Source organism: Myotis myotis, unplaced genomic scaffold (assembly GCF_014108235.1).
Source record: "Myotis myotis isolate mMyoMyo1 unplaced genomic scaffold, mMyoMyo1.p scaffold_m19_p_15, whole genome shotgun sequence".
Lineage (NCBI taxonomy): Eukaryota > Metazoa > Chordata > Mammalia > Chiroptera > Vespertilionidae > Myotis > Myotis myotis.
Window position 1 is genome coordinate 20687250 of NW_023416319.1, and position 25494 is coordinate 20712743.

A 25494-nucleotide genomic window follows, 5' to 3' on the forward strand; every position below is an offset into this window, starting at 1 on the left:
CCTGCATTTCTAACAAGCAGCCAGGTGATGCTGTTGCCTCCGGTCAGGGGTCCACATTGAGCAAGGTTCTAAGCCACCCTCTCTTTACCAGGTCAGGGGTCACGCACCTCTGCTGTGCATGGACCATTTTCTCACTTTTCTGGAAATGGAGGCATCATCACATCAGGGCGACTCCTGGATGCCCATTGATTTCAATATAAAATTAGGCTAGTGTTGGCCCTGAGGCCAGCAGATTTCAGGGTAGAGCTCCTAAATTCTCTTCCTATGCCCCTGCTCACAGAGTCCATGAGTTAGCTCTGGCAGATTTTAATCTCTTAGTTTTCCAGATGTAAGTAAGTCGTCCTGCTATTGGAGTAGAGGCACACTTTCATCACAATCCTTACGGCTTCTTCATTTAATAGGCCCGTTGTTCATAATTACTACTCCACTAAAAATGTTTTAGAGGTTTTGTTTTCCACCCCCTCTTTTCAAATTTATCAGCTACCTTAAAATCGAGCAGATGTTTTAATTAGAGACTTCAGTGTGTTGGAGCAGCCAATTTATTTCTCAAGATCTTCATCTGCGAAATGATGGGTTGGACCAGATGATGTAGAAGGCTGCTTCCAGCCCCTGCGCCGTAATATATTATTATAAGTTTTCTAAGCAAATTACCTAGAACTTTTCACGGATGCAGTTTAGTTCCAAAATGTCTGCAGGGATATATATTCAGTGCATAAAAGACTATATTGTTGTTCTGAAACTTTGGACGTGTTGGGTGATTATTTTAAAAGAAGGAAGTGAGAAAACCCCAGTTACAGCACAGAAATTATTTCCTCTTTACTGGAACTCTATTCTCTGCTGCAAATCTCACTGGAATACAAAAATAGATTTGTGAGCCTGTGTGGGAAAGGACTTGGTGGGCGATATTGAGTTTTATTTCAAAAGTTCTCATCGTTGTGTGTGTTTGTCTGTGTGGAGGAGGAAGGGAAGCACTATCTCTGATTCTCCTAGTATGATTCAGAGATCTTGTCTGCTTCTTTATGTGATTTCTTTTCTCTTTGCCTCCTCCATCCTTCTCATACCCTTTGTGCTTCACAAGTTCTGATGTTACCCCAGATCATGATTCTTTTGCCCCACATCTGGCCTTCCTTTGTTGATGTTAATATTCTAATCTGGATGTTAAACTGGAATTTAAAAGAAGAACCATTGAGATATTTAAACATGCTTTCAGCTAATCCATGGATTCCAAAATCTTTCCCTGCATTTGAAAAGGAACATTTTTTTTTTTTTCTGAAATAAAGTGATGTATGTTCATCATAATGTTTTAAAAAAGAAAAAGATATCTTTAGGTTATTTCCATTTTTCCCTTTATAAGTAACGTTGCAGTAAATCTTCATGTAACTTTGTGCCTAAGTCTTTGTGAATCTGTTGATTTCCTCCCAAACATATCTGTGTAGCCTCCCAGAGACAGGTTCTCCCCCCTCCTCTGTGCATCTCCCAGCCTCCCCCGTTAACCTGAATCCATGGCCCCCCTTCTACAGGTTTTTGTTTTTGCAGCTTATTTCGCCTTTTCTTCCCCTTTACGCCTAAGTCAATTATTCAAATTTACAGTGTCTCTTGCAAAGATCCTCATACGGAGAACAGCCCTGCACCCATCCTTCCCTTCACAGAGAGAGCTCATAATCAGACAAATGCTTGTATGGCAGCCACTATGAGTCATGGACACTGCATATGCATTTATTCGCCCCACAGCCCCGAGTGGGTAGATGGCTTTACCACCATTCCACAGAGGAGGAAACTGAGGTTCAGAGAGGTTAAATGACTTGAGTAAGACCGGGAACAGTTCACTCTGGAACCTCGGGCCTTCAGACTCTCGAATGCTCTCCACTCGGCCTTGCTTTCCTCTAAGTCTCCTCTCCCCGCTCTCCTCGTCCTTGTGGAGATAAGAAGGATGAAGAAACCTCATGGATCGAGAAAGGATTAGGGAAAACAAAGTTTCTTTCGCCCACAGGTTCCCACGTCAGGCCGGGCATTGGCATTGCCCTGCACTTTGTTTAAAATACAGGCGCCTGGGCCCCACTCCGGACCTCCTGAACCAGAACCTTGGGGGGTTGGTCCCAGGAATATGAATTTCAGAGAGCCTCCACAGTTGGTTCTGCTGGGTAGTCATGTTCTTGGCTCTGCTCCGTGCCTGCTGTCCTGTCCTTGGTGTTCTGGTTGGACGAGTCAGCAGCAGCTCAGGCCCTGTGGGCTGTTACGATGCAGGTCACGGGGCACTGGTCCCAAGGTTTCTGAGCTTGGCCATGGCACAACTCCCTTCCACGTCACAGGCAGCAGCCCTTAAAGAGGGGGAAGAGTCAGACCCTCACAGCAAAGGGGAAGTCATTGCACCCTCCTTGCTGTCCTAGGTGTGGTGGCCTTGCTGATGGTAAGTCATTGACTTCTGGGGCTTCTGTGGTGCCTTGCAGAGCCTGAGGGAAGAATCTGACCTGGGGCCGCTTGAAATGGACTATTTTTGTTCTGCTGGTCTCCCACCTCGGGGCTGTGGGTTGTTGGGTCTGCTTTTTCTCTGCGGTGGGTTCATCTGCAGTCAGCTCCTCAAGACCCCCCCTGCTAAAGGACGCTTTCTTCACACAGTCTTCCCTTTTGAAATGATCTTTGATTTGGGGAAGAAGGTGCCCAGCTGAGATGGTGAAGTCCATCCTGGTGTCACGAAAATGTCTGCACCTGTCCTGACCTAAGTGTCCTTTGGACTCCCCTTGCCAGGTACCCTGATCGCCTTGTAAAATCAGATACCTCCACCCTCCTAGCTGTTCCCAAAACCGTTAACGAGGATGAATGCCCATGATAGAGTTTTGTGCCCATGGAACTTTTCTCTTGAGGCCTGAGAGTCCCCCAGGATTATAAACTTCCCACAAGGCTGTGAGCCCCAGGAGTCATAGTGAAATTGGCCACTCTGCTGCTTGGCTAACCGCCCAGAGACAGCCTTCTCCTCCCAGTTTGCTGGTCTTTCTGTGGCCCCTCAAGGAAAGTATCTGCAAGTCCCTTTGTCAGCTGTGTTGGTGAGACGCAGTGAAAAGGGGTGATGAATGCTGACGTTTCCACTAGTGCGAGACTCTCAAGTCTGCCCCTGTCCTGACCCAAGCTTTCTAATGCGCCGGAATCGAAGTATCAGCGACAGGAGTTTAGTCGGCTAGTTTCATACCCTGTTGTTTCAGTATTTTCTGCATCTGGCTTCTCCTGGGACTGTTGCTGGAAGAGAATACTGCAACTCTGGAGGGACCGGACAGCTATGTTCCCATTTCAAAGCCCTTTATAGACATTATTTTATTTGGTCCATGCAGTTTTCCTAAAAGGCAGATATTATCTCCAATTTAAAGATGAGGAAAACAAGGCCTAGCTATGTTCAATGACTTACCCAAGGTCACAGAGCTGCTTTTACATTAGAGCTAGGATCAGGGCCAGGGCCTCCTGCCTTGCAGTCTGAGGCCTAGTTATTGCCTTATCTAGACATCACAGACAACCTTTCATCTGGTACATCTTTATTGGGCATTCACTATTCTCAGGGCCCTGTACTAGGTGCTGGGATAGATCAGAGAAAGACAGATATAGTCACTGCTATAGTAGTATCTACAGTCCAGACCAGTGCTATCCAAAAAAAATGTATAATGTGAGCCACATATGAAATTTAAAGTTTTCTAGTAGCTGCAGTAAAAAAAGAAAGAAAAAGAAACAGGTGCATTAATTTTTAAAATATGGTTTCTTAACCTAAACATATCTAAAATATTCTCATTTATAATCAATATAAGAATTATTAATGAGATATTTTACATCCTTTAAAAAATACAAAGTCTTTGAAATCTGGTGAATTTTTTACACTGAAAGAACACGTTTCAAATATTCAATAGTCACGCATGGTCAGTGGCTACCATACTAGAGAGCGTGGATCAAGAAGGATGCTTACTTTTTAGAGAACTTGGGCCATATCATTTGATATATTAAATGTCATGTGTAAAAATATGCCTATCCCAGTTTCTTCATTCATTCATTTATTTGGCAGTCAGTCATTCAGAAAGTACTGAATGAGCATCTGTCAGGTGCTGGTCTGTATCTTTATCTTTTTCTCTTTCTCTTTATTTCTTTATCTTTTTCTTTCCTTTTCTCACTAATTTCCTCTTTCCTACTTTCCATCCCTAATCTTCCCCTTTCTCTGTCCCTTTGTCCAGAAATACAATGTCAGTTAAGAGCAAATTAACTTTGATTAACAACAGGGTTTCTGTCCTTGAAGTGACCAGTTTATCATCTGAACTAGTGAGATTGAGCTCCTGGCAAGCAATGTGAAGACAGAATCAAACCAGGGTGCTCATAAAACACACACACACACACACACACACACACACACACACACACGCACACACACACACACGCACGTGCGCACTGGAACCAACTATACATAACTTTTTAAAATTGTGTGTGTGTGTGTGTGTGTGTGTGTGTGTATGTGTAACTTTTCTCCTGAAAGAATACACAAAAGATTGTTGGTAGTGGTTGCTTTGGGTGAATAAAGGATATTTTGAACTTTTTGTTTTAGACATTTCTCCACTGTTTTAATTTTTCTACTGTGTTCATGTTTTACTTTCAGTTAGGGATTTTAAAAGAAAAATGTTGGTGTCATGGGGATTTTATGGACCAAGTTAGGCTTGCACCCAGCTAATCCGAGTAGGTCAAGCTTCAGGTTAAGTTGCGTTGTGTAAACTCCTGGGTCTTCTCGACTTCATCAGGCTGCTCTTCTGGGTAAGGGGAAGCAACATGGTGTTGGTGTGTGCTGTTGCTGTAATATCTGTACCATCACTGACTGGGTGTGGGTTAATGACTCAAAGAGGGGACAACTACATATCTTTGAGACATGTTTACTCTTGTCAAATCAGATTTGAATTGATGTCTTCTTAGGTTACTACACTCTTTATGACAAATAGTAAGAGAATATGGGCGTATATTTAATGGACTCTGACACTAACTGGTTTGCTACCTTGGGCAAGTCATTTGGCCACCCTGGATCAGTTCTTACCCTTTTAAAAATGCTCGGAAGAGCACACATTAACATCTTAAACCTTTACTGCCATGAGGTTCCATGATTTTAACTATGTGTGATTTTTACATATCTTACCTTGTGTTGCTGGGTCTCAGTCTGATAGTTTTCAAAATCCCATGAAGATATAGTATATTATTTCAGCTAACAAGTTATCTTTCACACCAGAATTTTAAACAGGAGCTTAAATGACATAAAAATAGTTTTCTGTTTATGGATTTAGCCCAAGTTCAGTCTTATTATCTGTGTGAGAAGGAAAGAATTCATGTATTTAATGTTTTACACATACCGTTTGTTATGGTCGACATGTAGATTTATGAATGTGGGTTCATAGGAAGGTAATGGGGGCAAATATGCATGACAAAGTGGGTCTGTTAATTTCCCTACGATTACAGGATGTTTTGACAGCTTTCAGTTTGTTTCCAGTGCCATTCACATGACTGAAAGTATGTCTGAGATGGCCAAGGAAATAGGATGATTTATGCTGTGAATGACTTTTTAGCTGCCCATTAGAGAAATCATTGAAACCACAGTAGGCTTGTCATATGGCCTTATGAGCAGAAAACTTCCTAATTTACCCAGTTTGGTAAAATTGACACACAAACACCAGTCAGTTGGTTTCCCAAGACACAGAAAAATGTCTTTTCTGTGGGGAAAGAAAACATTTGGCAACTAGTTCATTTTCACTGTGTTTGTTTTTAAAGGAAGTGCTGGTCTTGCCCTGGACAGGTAGCTCAGTTGGTTAGAGCATCATCCCAATACACCAAGGTTGCCAGTTTGATCCTCAGTCAGGGCACATACAAGAATCAAACAGACAATGCTGGTCTCTACTGACAATGTTTACATGGTAGGCGCCTACCTAGTAAATGAGAGATGGGTGGATGACTAGATGAGTGGGTACATCCATGCATGGCTGTCCATCTTCCTTACACTTGAGCCCATTTTGAATGCCCCAGTTGGAGAAAAAAAATTTTCCCCCATGAGCATCCTCCTTAGGGGCTGCACTGCTGGTGCCATTTGGAGCATTAGTTTCCATGTCTTGTGGTCACATAGTCAGGATGTGACTAAACAGAAACTCTCCAAGTTTATTCAGAGTGCGTCTTTTTTACTATCTCCAAACTTAAAAATACCAGATAGGACAGCCTGTCCCACAAAAGAATCAGATATGCCATTACAGAAGCTAGTTAACTATTGGACTTGTTAGCTCCATGGGCTATGGGAGTCTATTAGCAGCAGAGGTTAAACTGAGTGTGCGCTTTCTGAAGGAGAATATGGAACTGAAGAAATCCCTGGAGTTAGAGGAGGCCTCTGGAATCGACTCTGTTGGTTCAGGAATTCCTTGGTACCTTTTTTTATTTTTCTGGGTTTATGCCTTCTGCTGGTGCGTATCTTCGCTGTGACTCTCAGGAGGTTAGGTCCTTGCTAGGTTCTTATTTGAAAGAATGCTGGTTGAACGTGCGTATTTTGTCTGCCAAATTGCTAGTTTCACAATCAGACCGCTGGCTCTCTCTCTAACATCTGATAACACAGGAAATAGAGGAGGGGAGGCTGATGATGAAATGAAAATGCTCTACTTTTAAATTGGACTAACATACGCTTCCTTTTACATATACAGCTAATATTTGAGGCCATGGCTAAAGTTAAAGCTTGCAGGTAGAAGAATATTAGCATTAACTATTGACATATATTTATGTATGTATGTATGTATGTATGTATGTATGTATGTATTTGTTTGTTTGTTTGTTTTTGAGCATGTGAAATGTGAGGAAACAGTTCTGTGGCAGGATGTGGCATTTGGCATTCCAAATGAAGTTAACCTGTTACTTGTTCTGAAACAGAGTCCCCCTTTCATTTCATAAAACTTTCTGAATATCATTTCTCAAAGCCTCAGACTGTGAGTATGGGTTTTTGTGTTATGTTTTTCAGGAAAAATGGGATGCCGAGATAATCATACAGTAATTTGGTGGCCTAAATGTTTATTTTGTTGTCACTTAGAATTTAGAGTCCCATAGGTTATAGAAATCCTTCAACATCCCGCCTTCCAGGGTGTACATGTGATTAAAACTTGCCTGTACTATGGAAATGATCTAGCTTTCGAGTCTCTGATTGGAAAACAGAGTCAGGAACCACTAGTCAACAAGGTGGGAATACAGAATATTAACATCAGAAAAGGAAACTTCAGGATCATCTGGCCTGACCCCTTTAGTTTAAAATGAACAAAGTAGGACCCAGAGTGGATAGAGGACTTGTCCAGTGTTACACAGTAAGTGACAGAGATGAAGCTGTTAATTTATGTTTATATTCAATAAATATTTATGGAGCTTATGGAGTGCCTGCCAGGGGGTGGCACTCTGCAAGGTCCTGGGAAGACTTGATGAAAAAGTCACACTCAATTATAGCTCTTGCAGAGTTCATGTGTCCAGAGGGAGGGGACCAGTTGTCCCATTAGTTACTTAATGCCAGGAGTGTCCAGTGTACACAGAAGTTAGGGATCTTTCTTTGAATAATAAAAGGGACTTGAGATATTTTGCAGGCTCCTTTGATAGTTCCTTACAGTATCCATTAAGGAAAGAATGAGTTTCCTGAGCATCCATCTAGGAAGAGAGAAGAAAAGGCGTGGCTTGTAGTTATGACAAATGTCATGCACTTGATTACCTAATGGTAACATAGAGCCCAAGTTAACCATGGCTTTCGGGCAGGGCAGTTGTTTTCCCGGAGAGTGATTTAGAAGTTGCAACAATGGCAACAACTCAAGTTTAGGACGCCCTCATAATCCAAAGATTTACTGATCCTGAGAAAAATTTTTATTAGGACTTTATTTTGAAAGGCAAAACTAAAACTTAAGAAAGTAAATTTGATCATATGAACCGTTTTGATTCCAATTTCAGCTGTATGCTATTTCTTAAACCACACAAAGACTGAGTCAACTGTTCCTGGGTTTTATGCAAAAAGGGTTGAGTCCATGTTTCTACACAATTTGATGCTTTTATAAGATGATATTCCTTAGTTCACATTTGACTTTTTTAAAGAATGACTGTAATTGAAATATAATTCACAACACATTTGACTTTGACAGTTTTCAAGGCCTCTTCTCAATTATTATGTACCAGTAGCCCATTGTGTGATATCGCACGCACCGCAGCGCGCCGCTGGGAGCTGTGCTGCTTCCCCAGGAGCCGCGCTGCTGCCGCGGGACGGGGGAGGCTGTGGGCCGGCCCCGTCCCTGTCCCTGTCTGTGTCCGCTCTGGTTCCAGGGGGCCGGCTGGAGCCGGGGCGCGGTGGCTCGCTGGCTCCCCGTCTCTGTATCTGTCTCTGCTCCGGGCCTCATCTGTGCTTGCAACCTCCTCCGTCCAGTCATGACCCGTTATGGTGTCCCAGGCTAATTTGCATATTCTCTCTCTCTCTCTCTCTCTCTCTCTCTCTCTCTCTCTCTCTCTCTATATATATATATATATACATATACATATATATATTCTCATCATTGGATTTTAATTATTGGGCAGTGTCCCTGTGAACTTTCTCCCATTCAGTTGGTAACCTTTCCAATGGACAGTGGCTTTACTTGTGATTCAAACAGGTTTCTAACATCACTTTCATCAACCTCATAAAATTCTACATCTTTTGCAAAATCTAGAATTACCCCTAAAACAAAATTGCATTGCATTTATAGTTTATTGTGGAGAAATCCTAAATATTGGAGAGAACAAGCAATAAAAGTGTGACTTGAGGGATGAGACTATAGACTAAGATTAAGCAAGCAGAGATGTTTAAGTGGAGACCAATTTTGAAAATGAGCATTTTGTTAGTAAATACTTTTATGTTATAAAACAATTAGTTTCCCTATGTTACCATAACTGTGGAGACTTGAAATAGGAATACTCAGAAAATGATATGGCTGCCAGAGTCGGAAGCTGCTAATGTGGGTTCAGAACCCCAAACTTCATTCCATCAAGCAGAGAAGCGAGGGAATGAACACCCTGGCACATCTGTAACCCAGTGCATTTGGTAGACCCGTTGGGAAGCTTTGTCACTGATGATGGAATCCTAGTCAAAACAGTCCCAGCAGGCTGGAACACTCACCCCAATCCAACATATAACATTTAACAAGGCTAAGTGTTTATTTGCAATTCGGACACAAGCCTCACCCCCCAACCCCCCCAAACAGAACAAACCCAACTATAGAATTGTAGCATAGCGAAGGGAAAGGCCTAGCTTCCATGGTTTACATGAAAAAGAGCTGGGGGTTTGAGGGGACCACATGCTCAATATGAATCAGCAAGGTAGCACAACTGCTCTAAGATGGAGTCTTGAAATGCCCTTCTGAACAAGGGCCAGACTAAAGGAAGTGACAGCCCTTTTTTGTTTTTATTAATCCGGTCTCAATATTTTTTCTATTAATTTTAGATAGAGTGGAAGGGAGGGAGGGAGACAGAGATGGAGAGAGAGAGAGAGAGAGAGAGAGAGAGAGAGAGAGAGAGAGAGAGAGAAAGAAAGAAACATCAATGTGAGACTCATGGATTGGTTGCCTCCCACAGGCACCCTGACTGGGGCTGGGGATTGAACGTGCAACCCAGGCACGTGCCCTAGACTGGGAATCGAATCAGTGACCCTTCGGTGCTTGGACCAATGCTCTAACCACTGAGAACACCGGCCAGGGTGTGATAGCCCTTTTTGTATTATACACGGACTCTAGTTACCCATCTGAAATAGCTGTTGGCAGAAGGTTGGGGGAGTGGAGAGTTAGCTGAAAGGGTTGGGAAGGGGGACAGATAAACCAGAGCTATCTCCATTTGAGGCCTGCTTAGAAAGGCGTGTATTACTCTAGACTTGTTTGTTTGTAAGGAGAGAACCCCAGCTAGGGCAAAAGGGGAATTAACCAAATGATGGGAAGGGCAGGAGTGCAGTTGGTCCTCAGAGAGAACCTGGAACCAAGGACTTGAACTTCATGAGATTACCTCACCCCCCTTCTTTTTTTGTGTCTCTCTGCATGTAGGTGCCATTCTCTGGTCAGTCAGCTCCAAAAGGGAGAATTAGAGCCCCTAGGAGCTGTCACCTCACTCCTTTCAATTCCAGCTCCAGAGAGGAATTAATAATTGTTCTCTCTGGTCTAATTAGTTAAACTTGGGTAAGGTGCCTAACTCGAGGCCAGTTAGCTGTGGCCAGGGGATTGGCCCATGTTGATAGCCTGGGGTGTGAGATGTCTAAAAACTTGGCATCTTCCATTCAAACCACTTGGTGTGAGTGAGAAATCAAGGATTTTCCCAAAGGGGGACTGCTGTTCTGTTCTTGTCAATGCAAAAGACAACCACCACAATGAGGGGTCTGGAAACATGCCTGAGGAATGGAAGAAATAACTGTGCCTGAGGATAGAAGAAATAAACAATAGAAGAAATAGTAGAATCATGGAATTTGGGGCTAGAGTGGAACTAAGGCTCAGCATTGTCAAGTGACTTGCCCACAGATACCCAGCTGGTCATGACAAAAGCCCAGGCCTCTAACTCTGAACTCAGCGTTTCACCCCTGTACTTCACTATCTTCATCAAGAAGAAAATACATACCAAGGAAAGCCATGATAATTACCTTCAAACCTTTGAAGGACTCTTATGGAAGTAAGAATGGTGTTGTTTGATGATGCTCCAAAGGGCAGGTTAGGATTCATGGACAGTGATATCTGACAAGCAGAATTCTACTAGACTTAAGGAAGAAGTTAACCTCTGTGATGTCTTAACAATGGAAAGGTTGCCTCAGGAGGTAGTGCCCAGAGGCCCTCATCATTGGAAGCCTTCAGGTTAAAGTTGGATAAACTTCTGCCAATGATACTGTAGAGGGAATCCCTAAAATCTCTTCCCCAGAAGCACTGCAAAATAAAAACATGGCCGAAACCAGTTTGGCTCAGTGGATAGAGCGCCGGCCTGTGGACTGAGGGATCCCGGGTTCGATTCTGGTCAAGGGCATGTACCTGGGTTGCGGGCACATCCCCGGTAGGAGATGTGCAGGAGGCAGCTGATTGATGTTTCTCTCTCATCGATGTTTCCAACTCTCTATCTCTCTCCCTTCCTCTCTGTAAAAAATCAATAAAATATATTTAAAAAAAATAAAAATAAAAACATGGACATTGTTGCTTTTCACTGTTTTTCTTCCACCAGTTATAGAACTGATTTACCGTGCTAAATGCCGTGCTAACCATTTTATAATAACGATCTCATTTAATCTTAACCTATAAGATAAATACTGTTATTACCTCTACTAGAGGCCCGGTGCACGAAATTCGTGCCTGGGTAGGGTCCCTAGGCCTGGCCAGCGTTAGGTTCCCTGCCTCCCCGCCTCCCCGCCTCCTCCTTTCCTTGCTCCCTCAGTGCCCCGCCACCACTGCTGGTCGTCTTCCATGTTCCACACCACCCACTGATGGTCAGTGCACATCATAGCTAGTGATCGAACTCCCGGTCTCCTGGTCAAACTCCCGAGGGGACACTTTGCATATTATCCTTCCTTTTATATATATCTTGCAGATGAGGCACAGAAACAGTAAGTTACTTTCCCAATGGCTTGTGGAAAATTCAGGTTTGCTCCCAAGCCTCTACTCTTAACTACTGCATTCAATGGCTTCTCAAAAAATATTTGTTTCTAGTCCCATTTGCACAATGTCTCTACCAAGTGTTCTCAAAATGTGATCCTCACAATACCTTCATCAGAACCATATATTTTTTGTTTTGATGAAAAACCAAATATTTTGAACCTCATATTTTTGTAAATTCTCATGTTTCCCATGTATAATTGAATACCTCCTTTTTTTTTCAATATTCATGCTTCTGGGCTCCCCCAGTTACTTAATGAACCAGACTGTCTGGTGGAATGGACTGGGTATATGTGTTTGTTTGTTTTTTTGCAACAGAGGTCAGCTTTTATTGACTGTGTTACAAAAGAGCTAGTTTAGTCAAAAAGACAAAAGCCCATGTCATCATCAGACTCCTCAGATTCTTTCTTTGCTTCCACTTCCTTCTCCTCAGCTGGGGCAGCAGCAGCGGAGGACCTCCTGCCCCTACATTGCAACCCCTACATTGCAGATGAGACTTTCAATGTTGAAATTGGCCAGAGCCTTTGCAAACAAGTCTGGCCAGGAAGGTTCAGCATTTACACCAGCTGCTTTAATGAGGGCATTGATCTTATCCTCTGTCACCATCACCTCACTTCATTGTCGTGCAGGATAAGGGTGGAGTAGATGCAGGCGAGCTCTGAGACTGAGGCCATGGTGTGGGTGAGTGCTGGGCGAGCGCTTCTGGGAGCGGTGCTAGTCGCTGGATGAAGTGAGGGCCTCACCCCAATGCGGCCTTAGCTCCCTCGGAAGAACCGAGCACCTTCCTGGCAGCTGGGGAAAGCGGGTATATGTATTTTTAACAAGTACCCTAGGTGATTCTAATGGGCACTAAAGTTTTAGAATTGTCCATTGCTTTCCTGGGAAGGTTAGAGGGAAGTTCAGATACTAAAAAGCCTCTAACTTACCTAAGCAGCTTAGACTGCTCTGAAGGCCTTAGGGAGACATTGAAGGGCTGAAAGTCAGGGTTAACATCATCAGAATTGATTTTTTTTTTTTTAGTTCAGTCTGGTGGCTATGTGGGCAGGGCTGGAGGCTATTTGTGTCTTCCAGGGTGATGTGGGCCTGAGCTCAACAGAGGCGGTGAGAATGGAGAGGAAGAGATACTTTGGAGAGATGAAAAGCAAGCAGACTCAACCTAGTGGGTGAGTTCAGTCCATAAGAATGAAGATGCCTCCTATGGGACTGGCATGCATATAGAATTCAGAAAAAAGCACTTTCAACAGGGTGGTCAGTTGAAAACTGCATGGAGGAGATGGCACTGAAGTAGAGGGTTGGATTTCAGAGGCATTAGTGCGAATGGGAGGGAATGATGTCCCAGGATGAGGGAACACCTTGGGCAGGATAGAGGGGCAGGAAACCACAGAATGCATTTTATTGGAGCTAAGAAGTGGTTGGGGAGGGAGAGTGGGGGGAAAAATTACAAAGATCAACTTGAGTCAGTGGGATAAGGACCTTCAGCAGAATAAAGAGCTTGTCCCCAATGAATACTAGACTTAGCAGAGTGGTCACTTCGTAAGTTACATAAATGCAAAATCACTATGTTGTACCCCTGAAACGAATATAATATTGTATGTTCATTATAATTGGAAAATTAAAAAAAATTTAAAGAGCTTTGTCCCTCTTATCTCAGAGGACTTTTTGTTGGTTGGGGCTTTTGGAGAGACTGCTTCAGCCCAGTGACAGGGCTGGCCCTAATTTTGGAGGCAGCCTTTCTATGTCAGTTGGACATAGAGCTGAATGCATTTAGATCCTACTTACATGAGAAATGAGATTTTCTGATCGGATGTTATAGCAAATTTCCACAGGCTAGTGTATTTTGTTGAGATAGCATCAAGCACTAAGTTCCTCTGACATATCCTCGCCCTTTGATTCTTATCACCAACCCCCCTTTGCTATCAGTAGTTATTCACCCTACAGGTCTTAGGCAGTGTGTTTGCACAGGCCTCATCTCATCTGTGGTGTGGGTGGGGAATGGTGGTCGGCTGGAATGACAAAGACTGATGCCAGTGTTGCCTATTGAATAAACAGTGGAAATCCCAAGGGGTATATGGCGTGGGATTGTTTGTTCCTAAGTCTGCAATAGCCTGTCGGCACAGAAACGTACGGAGTGGTGGTCAGGACATTGAATAGTTCTGGCCATGCAGCCATGCCATGCTGGGGGTGAATAGCCTGACATCTGTGGGTGCTTTTCTGGATGCTGTGAAATGCCATGATGGTCCTAAGAAGCTGGGGAGCAGCCCTGTCTCTTTTGTGTCTCTAGCCTTAACTCCTCTGCCCAAGTCCCTCTTCTTTAGATTCTAGTACCCATGGTTTCTCCTCTCTCTGGAGTCCTATGGACCTCATTTGTTGGATATCCAGAGGAAACAGGCTTTTATCTAGTCACTTTCTGAATTTCGGGTTGGTTTCCCAGCCAGAGTGTAAATGCCTTAGGAAGAGGCCATGGATTTTCCTTCTATAGGGTTCGCCATTGTGCCTAGGGATGGTGTGGGCACACAGAGATTTTAGTAACGACTTTTTGCTTGGTTGTCTATTTGATTGAAGTCTTGTAGCACAGATATTATAGTTGCTTTCCTACCGAAGCAGCTTTAAAACAGAGTGATAAAATTACTCTCTCAGCAGGATCACAGCCATTATCTGTCACAATTGTGCATTCACTGCCTACATCCTGAGTTGTTGGGGGGAAAAAATGCTTTCAGAATCAAATGCAGTTTCATATTTGCTTCAGGTGAGCCTGCTTCCCTCCCATTAATATATAGTTATTAAACACCCACTCAGTGAATTTAGTGAGGACTTGGTGCTATATTAGTTGCTGCAGCGGCATTACGGATTCTGTAGAAAACATAGGCCCTCCACTCAAGAAACCACAGGAGCTAAGCTGGCGTGCGGGCACTGGTCTGTTAATAGCTGGTTTCAGCATCTGGGACTTACTGCCCGTCGGGAAGATGGGAGCAGGTTGCAACCTTACCATTTTCTCCTGTGCTGTTAGAACTAGTGCCCTAGTTCCCTACTGTTGCATCAGGTCAGCATTTGAGCAAGGAAAAGGAAGTTAACAAGGCCCTGGATATGAAGGTAATCATTTGGCCAAGGCAGAAAGATTTGGAGTCAGGTGGGCCAAGGTTCTAGTCTGGCTTTGGTAACCAGTTCTAGATTTGGGGGCAAGGCTCTCCAAGACTCCATTTCATCATCTGTAAAATGAGGTGCAAATGCCCACCTCCTGGGGCTATCAGGAAATGTAACTGACTCCAGCCTCACCCAGGCTGGGCTCTGCTCTTTTGTCAGCATCTGTCTGCATGGTTTATTCTCCCTTCTCTGTTCTCATGGCTATGTAAGCCCCAATCATTTCTTGTCACAGAAACTGTATCTTTCATTTTTTAAGTTTTAGAAATCTCTTACAATTATAAAAGTAATACATTCTTTTTTTAAATATATTTTTTATTGATTAAGATATTACATATGTGTCCTTATCCCCACATTATCCCCTATCCCCCGCTCATGCCCTCACCCCCCTGTTGTCCGTGTCCATTGGTTAGGCCTATATGCTTGCATATAAGTCCTTTGGTTGATCTCTCCCCCTTACCCCACCCTCCCCTACCTTCCCTCCAAGGCCCGACAGTCCACCTGACTCCAATGCCTCTCTGTCTCTGGATTAGTTTCTAACCATCAGAGGTCTGTAGAGGAAAGAGTAAAAATATTCATTTTATCCCCAAATCTTTATTCTATCCCTTAAACCTTAACTACCATAAACAGTGGGGTGTGTATCTTTCCAGACCATTTTAATGAATTTATATAACATTCACAGAGGCATTTTTTCACAATTAATAGAGTCATTGTGTATGTATTATTCTGCAACTTATTTTTTTCAATGAATTGATCCTCTTCTGAGTATTTATAACACCTACACATGTGGATCTATATAATTTTTATAGATCATCGTGTTTATTATGTAGCTTGATTTTTATCTTAGCTCATCAACACCTGTCTTCTAATTGGCTTCTCGTTTCCATCTCATACCTCTCCAGCCCTTCCTCCACCAGAATGAGTTCCCTAAAATCCAAATGGGGAACCAATGACCATGGGATAGTTCAATGCTCTCTACCATCTGGGCCCTGCTGACTTCTGCAATTTTATTGGCGTACTTCTTAGATTTTTTTTTTTCTTTTAGCAACAGTGGCTTTTTGTCCTCTGAAAAAAACCTATGTACCCTCCAATATATTAAACATGGATCTCCTGGGTTTCCCGTGTACATATGTCAGGTCCTCTAGACCTCAGCTGGCTCAGGCACCCTGCCCTGTCACCCAGGCCCCATTCTCCATCCTGTTACATTTTCTGTCTTAGGGCATGTTGGTCCTTCTTGAGACTAGCCTCAAAAAGACCGATATAACAAACCTTCCCAAATTCTCTTTATTCATTATGGTCCTACAACCGAATACTTAAAAAAAAAAAAAGCAATTGGAAGCTTTCTGTTAACCTTCTTTCCTGAAGTAAAATGAATTTCAGATTTTTGTTGACATGTCCTGAATGATTCTAAGATGTCCTCTCTCAGACGTGGAGATTCGGAGAGCTTGTTGTTGTCACTTTTCTGTCCTCTTTCATGGTGAACACATGAAGCATTCTCCTGTTGTTGAGCCTTTCTCTTTCTTCTGGAATTGTTATGCTTAGATCTCATGACCCAAAGACAGTGAGGTCCTTGAGAAATAAAGCAAGAAGACCAATCAGAGGTCAGCTGTCCATGAGCTAAAATAGAAAGCAAGCTGCAAAGCAGAATCTATCCAGCTGGGTCGTCCGTGTATCTAGCTCGCTGCCTGGAATGTGGTAAATACTCAATATACTTCATCCCTGGAACGCATGTCAGGTATGACAATTCCCTCTGCGATGAGGGTGAGGAGATGCAGTTATTTCCATTGCAGGAGCTACGAGGCCCATCATTTGTTGTCAATCTAGTTTTAGAAGTGGCACCAGGGACCCCAGGGAGGTGAGGATGGTCCCCAGCTTTTCTTGCTGAACTACAGTCTGGCTGCCTCTACTCCAACCTTCATGGACCTGAACAGAGTTGGGGAGACTTGGAGGTGCTCTCACTTTGCTAAATTCACACCAGTGACAGGTTTGTACATCGTGAGTTTGATGACCACTGGAATGACCACCCCACAGCCACACTGGGATCATTATAGATTCTATATTGATCATCTAAGAAACTCTGAAAAAAAAAATCGACATAAATAACTTGCAAGCTGAATTTTGTGGCTTTTGTGGATATATTTATTTATATTTTTCTAAAGAAGTAAGCCCACTGCCCTAAGATACTAAAAATGACATTCTTTGCTCCGTTCTTTTTGACCACAAAGCCACACATCTGCATCATTACCAGGAGGCTGTGCTGGGGAGTGCAATCTTCCTACTGATCTTTAAACAAGCAAAAACAAACGAAAAGCCAAGAACTCCAGTGTTGGTTGCCTGTATTTACTGATGAGACCCTGCGTCTCTTATAAAGGGCTTGAATCTCATCCTTGGTTTGTCTTGCTAATTTGCAACATGATATACTGTTAGAGGGTGTCACCTCCAATGCTCCGATCGATGATTTCTGTGATCATATTTAAGTTTTCTACATTTTATGCTTCTTGGGACATTTTCCCCCTTAATATGGATTGTGTTTGGTTGGCTCTTATCTTTTTCAGACATTGGAAGTTACTCATTCTGCCTTAATTTTTGCCAGTTGTGCCTCAAAAGTTTTTCTTAAGATTGGTGACACATGTTCATTGGTTTTGAATTCATTGGATTTTCTTTTTGACTATTGCTACACACTCTCCCAAGTAGCATAGAGCATGCATTTCCCCAGTCCCCCTCCAGCACTGCCTGAGTTCCCCCTCCCATGGTCTGGAACAGTGGGACATATTGTAAAGTGCAGCTTGCCTGCTTCCAGGTCAGACTTCGTTGATGGACCAAGGCATCTGTTCTCATTGAGTGGGGATTTGGCCTCCACAGTGGTCTCACTCAGGGTTCTAGACACCCACCCCATTCCACTGATGTTGGCACTTGAGAGAAAACCAGCATCCCCTGTCTGGTCTAGCACTTCCCCCAAATATGTTATTTCACTTAGTATGTAAGATTTCTCACTTCTAGGCATATCAGATATTTTGGCAACTATTTGGAAATAGCCCTTTGTCCACCAACCTCCCCTCTTCTTCCTCCACCTTCCTTGCCAGTAGCTGTCAGTGGTCTTGGATAGAAAAGAATGACTGAAAACCTTAAAGAGCTGTCTTTCATTGCTTTTCACAACACCTGATTGGTAGGAGCATTTGGGGGAGCCTTCTTTATCATTTGGGGTGAAATTCAGCCATAAGTCCTAAGCGGCAGAATTGCACTGGGAGCAAGTCAGTTTCCAAGAATCTCAAAGTGTGTGTACTCTGGTGAGGTGTACCAGTTCTTAATGATAAAAGTGAACTATTAGCCATTAGTCTAGTTTCTGGTGTTGAGACCGGGATGGGCTTCATTCATTTCCTATATATATAGACACAACCTTGAGTGTTCATTCAGAGAAAATGCATTAAGATTTTTCTGACATTTTGGTATAGGACATCTGCTATACCAAGGAATCAGAGAAGTAAAGATCTTGAGGTGCACAGGAGTAATGAGATGAGTACAAATGTCCTTTTTGAAATTAGAATTTTCTGCCTTAGCTTGGGGTTGTTATCCTGGGGCATCTTGCAAGAGATGGTTGTCGGACTTAGGAGGGAAGCCTTGTCTTTATTTTAATAATTTCCAACACAGGGCCCAATCCTTAAGACTTCAGCAATGTATGGCCACCAGCAGAGGCAGAAAGTATATGGTGCTAAGTGTCTAGAAACCACTTCAAATGTCTATTTTTAGAACATTTTTACATTCTGTTTAAATGTAGTTTTTCAAAATAGATTTTTAATGGTTATCTTCTGAATAGCTTGGATTTTCAACTATAGAGAAAAACAGCTTTTTTGAAAAAGTAGATTATGTCAGAGGGGAAGAAGTATCTAATTCTGGGTGGTGGTTGCTATGGTGATGATTGAATGTAAATTTCAGTTTATATAAAACCCTGTGAAGGGTTTGATTAGAGGCCAGAGTCAAGGCTTGGTGTCAGTTGGTAAGTGGCTAAAAAGCATCTATTAATGGGCCCCCCCGCCAAAAAAAAGATGGGGTGACACAGCTCTCTCTCCACCCAGGTGTCATGGCATCACAGACTAATTTTGTAACGGTGACCAAGGCAATACAGATTAGAGCCGGGAATGAAAAACGGTGCTTCTCTTCTCCCTTGATAATTTTTTCTTTGAGGAAATTGAAGATGAGAGAGCTTCCTCCAGAGGAGGCGGGTCTTGCCAAGGTGAACTCCCATGTGCCAGTATCATTGGCTTTAAGTAGGCATTTGGTATGGGAAAGGAGATTCAAGCACCTGATATAGGAGCTGGGCTGAGTGACCTTTACAGACACTCCAACCACGATTTCCCATCTTTTGAGCACTTGCTCAAACTAGCAAGAAGGAAAACTGAACGAACGAGCAAACAAACAAACAGCCCTAGCCAGTTTGGTCAGTAGTTAGACGCAGCCGTGGGCAAACTACGGCCCGCGGGCCCGATCCGGCCCGTTTGAAATGAATAAAACAAAACAAAAAAAAAGACCGTACCCTTTTATGTAATGATGTTTACTTTGAATTTATATTAGTTCACACAAACACTCCATCCATGCTTTTGTTCTGGCCCTCCGGTCCAGTTTAAGAACCCATTGTGGCCCTCGAGTCAAAAAGTTTGCCCACCCCTGAGTTAGAGCATTGGCCTGCAGACTGAAGGGTCAGGGGTTTGCTTCCGGGTCAAGGGCACGTTCCTCTGTTGCAGGTTGGATCCCTGGCTCAGGTTAGCGCGTGTGTGGGAGTGAACCCTTCCTCCCTCCCTTCCACTCTCTCTAAAAATCAATGGGAAAATATCCTTGGGTGAGTATTAAAAACAAACAAACAAATAAACAAACCCTGGCAGAGAGGTTAATAACATCATGGTACCCTAAAACTTCAGGCATTAGAATTCTAAATGCACCTGGAGAGCAGACTTTTGCCTCTTAAATTATGCAATTTAATCTAAAAAGGAACAGTTAAGGATCAGTGAGTGACTGAGCTAACTAGAACAGGTGTTTGTTTATGTAAATCCTACTCTTCAGTGTCACCTACTTAATTCTTTAGTATTTATGTGTAGTTGCTTTAATAGTACCCCCCTATATTTATTGTTTATATTTGTGTGTGTATATTTTTAAAAGAGAAGATTGAGAAAGCATACCAATTGCTTTCCATTCATCATGTCTATGGAAACATGGCTCTTCAAGTCCAGGCAAAATGCCAAGTCATCACTGCCCACCTGGCTAATTGCAGACCAAAGCAATGAAGACAGGCTTAGTCAGTCTACGCTATGAAACATTCAGGATAATTACCAGTGTCTCAGTTTCAGTTGCCCCTACGCATGTCCTGAGTGAAATTGGGAAGTAATTGAATTTGATAACCTTCTAGCGCTTTTTCCTTCAGCCTTTTCCATTATGATTCACTGCTCAGCAGCCTCCTGTTTCAGCATCTTTATGTCCAAAGTCACCCACTCTGCCTGTGGAAACACCCTGATCGAGTCCTCTTTTTGCTCAACTAGAAATACTCCAGTTCCAGAATGATTTCTCTCTTCAACACTCTCCCAAACTTAGTCAAAATCCCTTCTCCAGAGAGGCTGATCTGAGCATAACACAAGAAGGTAATTGGGTTAATGGTTATCCCTTAATGATTATCCTTAAAGGATTGTCTAGTGGAGTGCAGAGACTGTGGTCTCAGATTTCCTGTCCAGTTTTTCTCTGCCTTTGAGGCAAATACAAAAGTCAGATTTCAGATTTGTTTGGGCTGAATTATGTCCACCTCCACCCCCACCCCCACCCCCAATTCATATGTTGAAATCCTAATCATTAGTACCTCAGACTATGACTGTATTTAGAAATAAGGTCCTTTAAGAGGTAACTAAGGGGAATGTGAGCTCATTAGGGTAAACCCTAATCCAATATGACTGATGCCTTTATAAGAAGAGATTAGGACCTAGATGTGTGTGCTTAGAGGAAAGACCATTTGAAGACACAGCAAGAAGGCAGCCAGCCATCTGCAAGCCAAGGAAAGAGGCCTCAGAAGAAACCAAACCTGCCAACATCTTAATCTTGGACTTCTAGCCTCCAGCACTATGATAAAATAAGTTTCTTTTATTTAAGCCATCGCATTCGTATTGTTTTGTTATGGCAGCCCTAGCAAACTAATACAGATTTATAGATGGATAACATTTGTAGGTGGCTAAGTAGTTATTACACTGAGAGGCAGAATTCAGAATTATCGTAATGATCTGATTATAAGAATTATAAGAATTATTCAGAATATCTTGATCCAGTTCAATTTGGATGATCCTAAATTCTGCTCCTAGGTCCATAAAAGCAGTTCAACTAACACAGCATGGCAGAAATCCCCAATGGCATTAACTTGTAAAAATGAACTGCAGGTTATAGATGACTACTTGATTGATAAGGAACCAACAGTATGATGTTGCCACTGCAAACTATAACTATATTAAGCTACATTAATAAAAATATAGCTCCCCAATCTTGGAATATTGTAATTTCGCTGCATTCCACCAAGTATGGTGTTTCATTCTGGGTGCTACCTTTTTACATATGACATGTATTTATGGTTCCAGACAGGGCATTTACACCAGACAGCTATTGTTGTGTTGGCTACAGTCATTTTTTTATTCAACAATTTAAGGGAAAAGAGTTCAGTGTCACTGACTAAATAGTCAGGCATTGCATGTTTAAAAATTCTTGCAGCACACCAGTTGAAAATTTCTGTAAATAGAGAAGTGGAAAGAACCTGGGGCCCTGATGATGTCATTGAGCCCTTATATTAGCCAACCCCCAACTGCTGTACTTTCTGGTCTGAGAGATAAATGTCCTTATTGTTGAAGGCATTTTAAGTTGGGATTTTCTTTATTGCAGGAGAACCATTTTATCAGGTTCTACAGGGTTGGCAAAATATAAAGATGAGCTTTCACAGATAATTCCAAACACCCATCAGTGGAGTAGACCCTTTTAAGAAGGGAGCTTTTGTTACAATAAGTGTTCAAATAGAAGTTGATCGTGATTTTTAAAAATCCTTTATTGAGTGGAATTTTGCTCTAACTTATTCTTAAGTATCTTTTAAGCCCTGGTGATCTAATACCCTATATAATAAAAGCCTAATATGCTACGTGTCCGACCGTTTGACTGGTTGCTATGATGGGCACTGACCACCAGGGGGAAGATGCTCCAATGGGTAGGTTAGCTTGCTGCTGGGGTCCAGCCAATTGGGACTGGGCGACACAGGCTGGACATGCCCTGGAGCCCTCCCGTGGTCACTCCTTGACCCAATAGTGCACCAGTGGGGTCCCTCGGCCTGGCCTGTGCCCGTGCCCTCTCGCAATCCGGGATGCCTAAGGGGATGTCGGAGAGCCAGTGTCAGCTCAATCCCTGCAGGCCAGGCCAAGGGACCCCATCGGTGCACAAATCTGAGCACCAGGCCTCTAGTTCAAAAATAATTCCTTCTAAGGTGTGACCATGAAGCTGAACCTTTCCCCAGGGCATTTGCATTATCCCCTGTGTAGTAACTCCACTGAAGCTTTTATTAGTAAAATGTGGAGGTGGGGGAGGTTTCTGTGCAACAGAGCCTTCCAGGTGCTCTCTGCCCACTTCATACCAGCGAGCCACTCTCCCCTCCCCCTACAGGGGCTGTCTGGCACGCCCACCTTTGGAAGGTTGCTGAACCTTGACCAAAGGGGAAATCAACCATATTGTGACTGCTGGATTTGCAAAACACCACATACAAAGGGACTGCAAAATCCTGGAGAGGAAGAGTGCCCATGAACAGGGTCCTGTGGATTATGGGTATTAGTGGGAGGGGCACAGGTGCCGAGGAGAGTGGCAGACAGAGAGACAAAAGGTTGCAAGGATGACAGGGAACAGTTTTCAACCTGCCTGAACTCAGCCACCCTTTTGACAAATGTCCCCTTCCATGGTTCATATTATAAAAATAATAGTTTTTAAAAGTTTAAATACAAAATTATGTCAGAATATTGACTAAGCTTTAAGAACTACACAATTTCTCCACTCTAATTCATTACTCTGGCAGGACATTTACAAACATTCCCACCTCTCCTGTGAGATGATGGGAATCACTAGAATAGATTTTTCTTGATTCTGATCCCAGTGTTGATCAGATTTCTAGCGGTTCCTGTAATTAATCTAAAATAACAGTGAAGACGATATTTTGCGCTCGTGCTCTGGACTCTGAACTACAAAGTGTCTCTCATGCTGCGGTCTCATACTATACCTAACCAAACTGGGCTTGTGGGAGAGAAATGTTCGCAGAAGATCAAAGGACTGCACTTTGTGTTTAGTAGGGTGAGACTCACAAAGTGGCAGGGCTGGACAGGGCCTCCAAAGTCCAATTGTATTGTCCACTCTGTGTTAACACAGAGGAGCACAACTGAGAACAGAGAAGTGACTCATCTGGGGTTAAGTAGCTGATGGATAGTTGACCTGAGAGGTAGGAAGGAGTATGAGAACGTTAGGTTTTACCTCAGGGTATAATTTTCCCAAGAACTTGGATATGCAAGGAAACAGCATCTGATTGATTTTTTAAAAACTTACTGAGAGGGCCCTAGCTGATTTGGCTCAGTGGATAGAGCGTTAGCCTGCAGACTGAAGGGTCCCAGGTTCTTGATTCCAGTCAAGGGCACATGCCCGGGTTGTGGGCTTGATCCCAGTAGGGGGCATGCAGGAGGCAACTGATCAATGATTCTCTCTCACTATTGGTGTTTCTATCTCTCTCTCTCTCCTCCCTTCCTCTCTGAAATCAATAAAAATATATTTTAAAAAATTACTGGGAGGGATTAATGTAAATAAGAGGCAAAGGTGGTGTCAAGAGGCTGTTGACTTGTACTAGTAAATATTTTTTGTGTGTAAATGGGGGCAAAAGGTGACCCAACCATGGTTTGTCTCTGGTGATGGGAATTCTCTGTCCCAGACACTGGGCGTGTCTGGTGTCAGGTTGGCCCAGTGCTTCTCTAGCTCTGGCTGGGGGGACCCATGGGGAAAAGCCACGTTCAGAGATGGGCTTAGTGTTCATGTTGGAGGCTGACGAGCAAGTGGCCAGCCTGTTTCTGTTTTGTGGCTTTACTTCCATTTCAGAGAGTGACCTTCTGGTCCCTCAGATGGGAAGGTCCAGCTCAGCTTTGTTGGGAGGGTTCAATTAGTTCCTGTATTTTCTGCCTTCTGCTTTCCAGCCTCAGGCTGAAACAAAGCAGTTCCAGGGTTGGACTCTTGTGCTAACACAGAAACTTAAATTCCCCAGTAAAGTTCCTATTAAAGTGGAGACTACTATTCTAGAAGTACAGCTTGATCAGCTTTCTTAAGCCATTAATTATTAAACAAAATCAATACTTTTTAGTTTAAGTTTTACTCTTTTCGATTAGAAAAACTGAAGGTCATTTTTTCAAAGACAAAAACCAAACAGCCCCACCCCACCCTCCGCCCCGAAATCCCAATGTGTGTTTTTGGTGACTCTCTGGGAAGGGAGGGATTGCAGAAATGGCCTCTGAGGTGATGGAGGAAGAGGTAACAGTGTGGTTTCCAGCTTGGGGGCTCCTTTTCTTTCCTTGTAGGTTCTTAGTTGTTACTGCCACCAAGGCATGAGGGTCAGCAAGGCTGGGAGAGGCCTGAGCCCGCCGACCTGAGGCAATTACAGCTTTCATGGCCTCAGGTCATCGCCAGGCTACGAAGGTGACAACTCTGTGACTCCAATCAGATATACCGGTCAGAAGCCAGCAGTAGCCAGGCGATGGCCACTACCAGAATGTTGGCCAAGGTTTAAAAAATATTAAGGTCACAGAGACAAAAGCAAGCAGAATTCCAAAACAGGTGCTCAGAACGTGTGCAGCATAGCAAAGGGCCCAGCAGTGGTCCTCTTCTTGGGGGAGGGTCGCCTGGGCTCGCTTTCCTTGAAGGACAGACAGCTGCCAGGAGACAGCTGAGGGACCCTGCAGACAGACAGCGGCTCATGGCAGAAAGGAGAGGGGGTTTGTGGCTGTCGATGGATTCTGACACAATACCACCCACCTTGACCTTCCCTCCAGGAAATAGCCCAACTAGGAAAGCCCCTGTGACCTTTAATTTGTAGACAAACTGGTTTGGTTGTTTGAATTGTGATATTGCCAAACCATGGTTCCAGGCTTATGTTCCATGTCCTTGGGGTAGACATAAAACTAAAATACATGTGTGCAACAGTGGGGGCTGCTCTCATGTCCTAATTGCTAATAGAAGTCCTTCATTATTAATAATAATAGTGGTCAGGGATATGGCGACTGCCTTTCATGGAGCACTTACTGTGGGTTAGAGTGTTTGACAACAACAATTCTGAGACGTTGGAATTATAATTTCCGTTTCTCAAATAAGGAAAATGAGGCTTTGAAAAGCTGAGTAACTTGCCTAAGGTAACCAGCTGGTAAGAGCCGAGATCTAGTCTACGGTGTCTATGCCCCAAATTCCATCTGTTCAGGGCTAGCCTGTATGCACCCGGCAGACCCCTAGCTGCTGGGAGTGGAATTGACCAAGGGGCCCCAGGGCTGTGCTGTGAAACCATCACAGCATTTGACCAAGGTTGCGCTTCCCACAGGCTGCTCCCTTCCGGTGACTGAGCTCAGCAGGGACACTATAACAGGGCGGCTCCTGGAAGACACGGGTCTCCAGTGGTCAGCTTCAGCTTGAGGATCCCCTG

At 43.4% G+C, this 25494-nt stretch overlaps 1 protein-coding gene and 1 pseudogene across 2 annotated transcripts in view; one reads left to right on the top strand and one right to left on the bottom strand.

Moving 5' to 3' along the window:
- Positions 1 to 25494, top strand: part of PIK3AP1 (phosphoinositide-3-kinase adaptor protein 1) — a 98394-nt gene that overhangs the window by 10019 nt on the left and 62881 nt on the right. The window lies entirely within an intron of this gene.
- Positions 11956 to 12316, bottom strand: LOC118669914 (annotated as a pseudogene).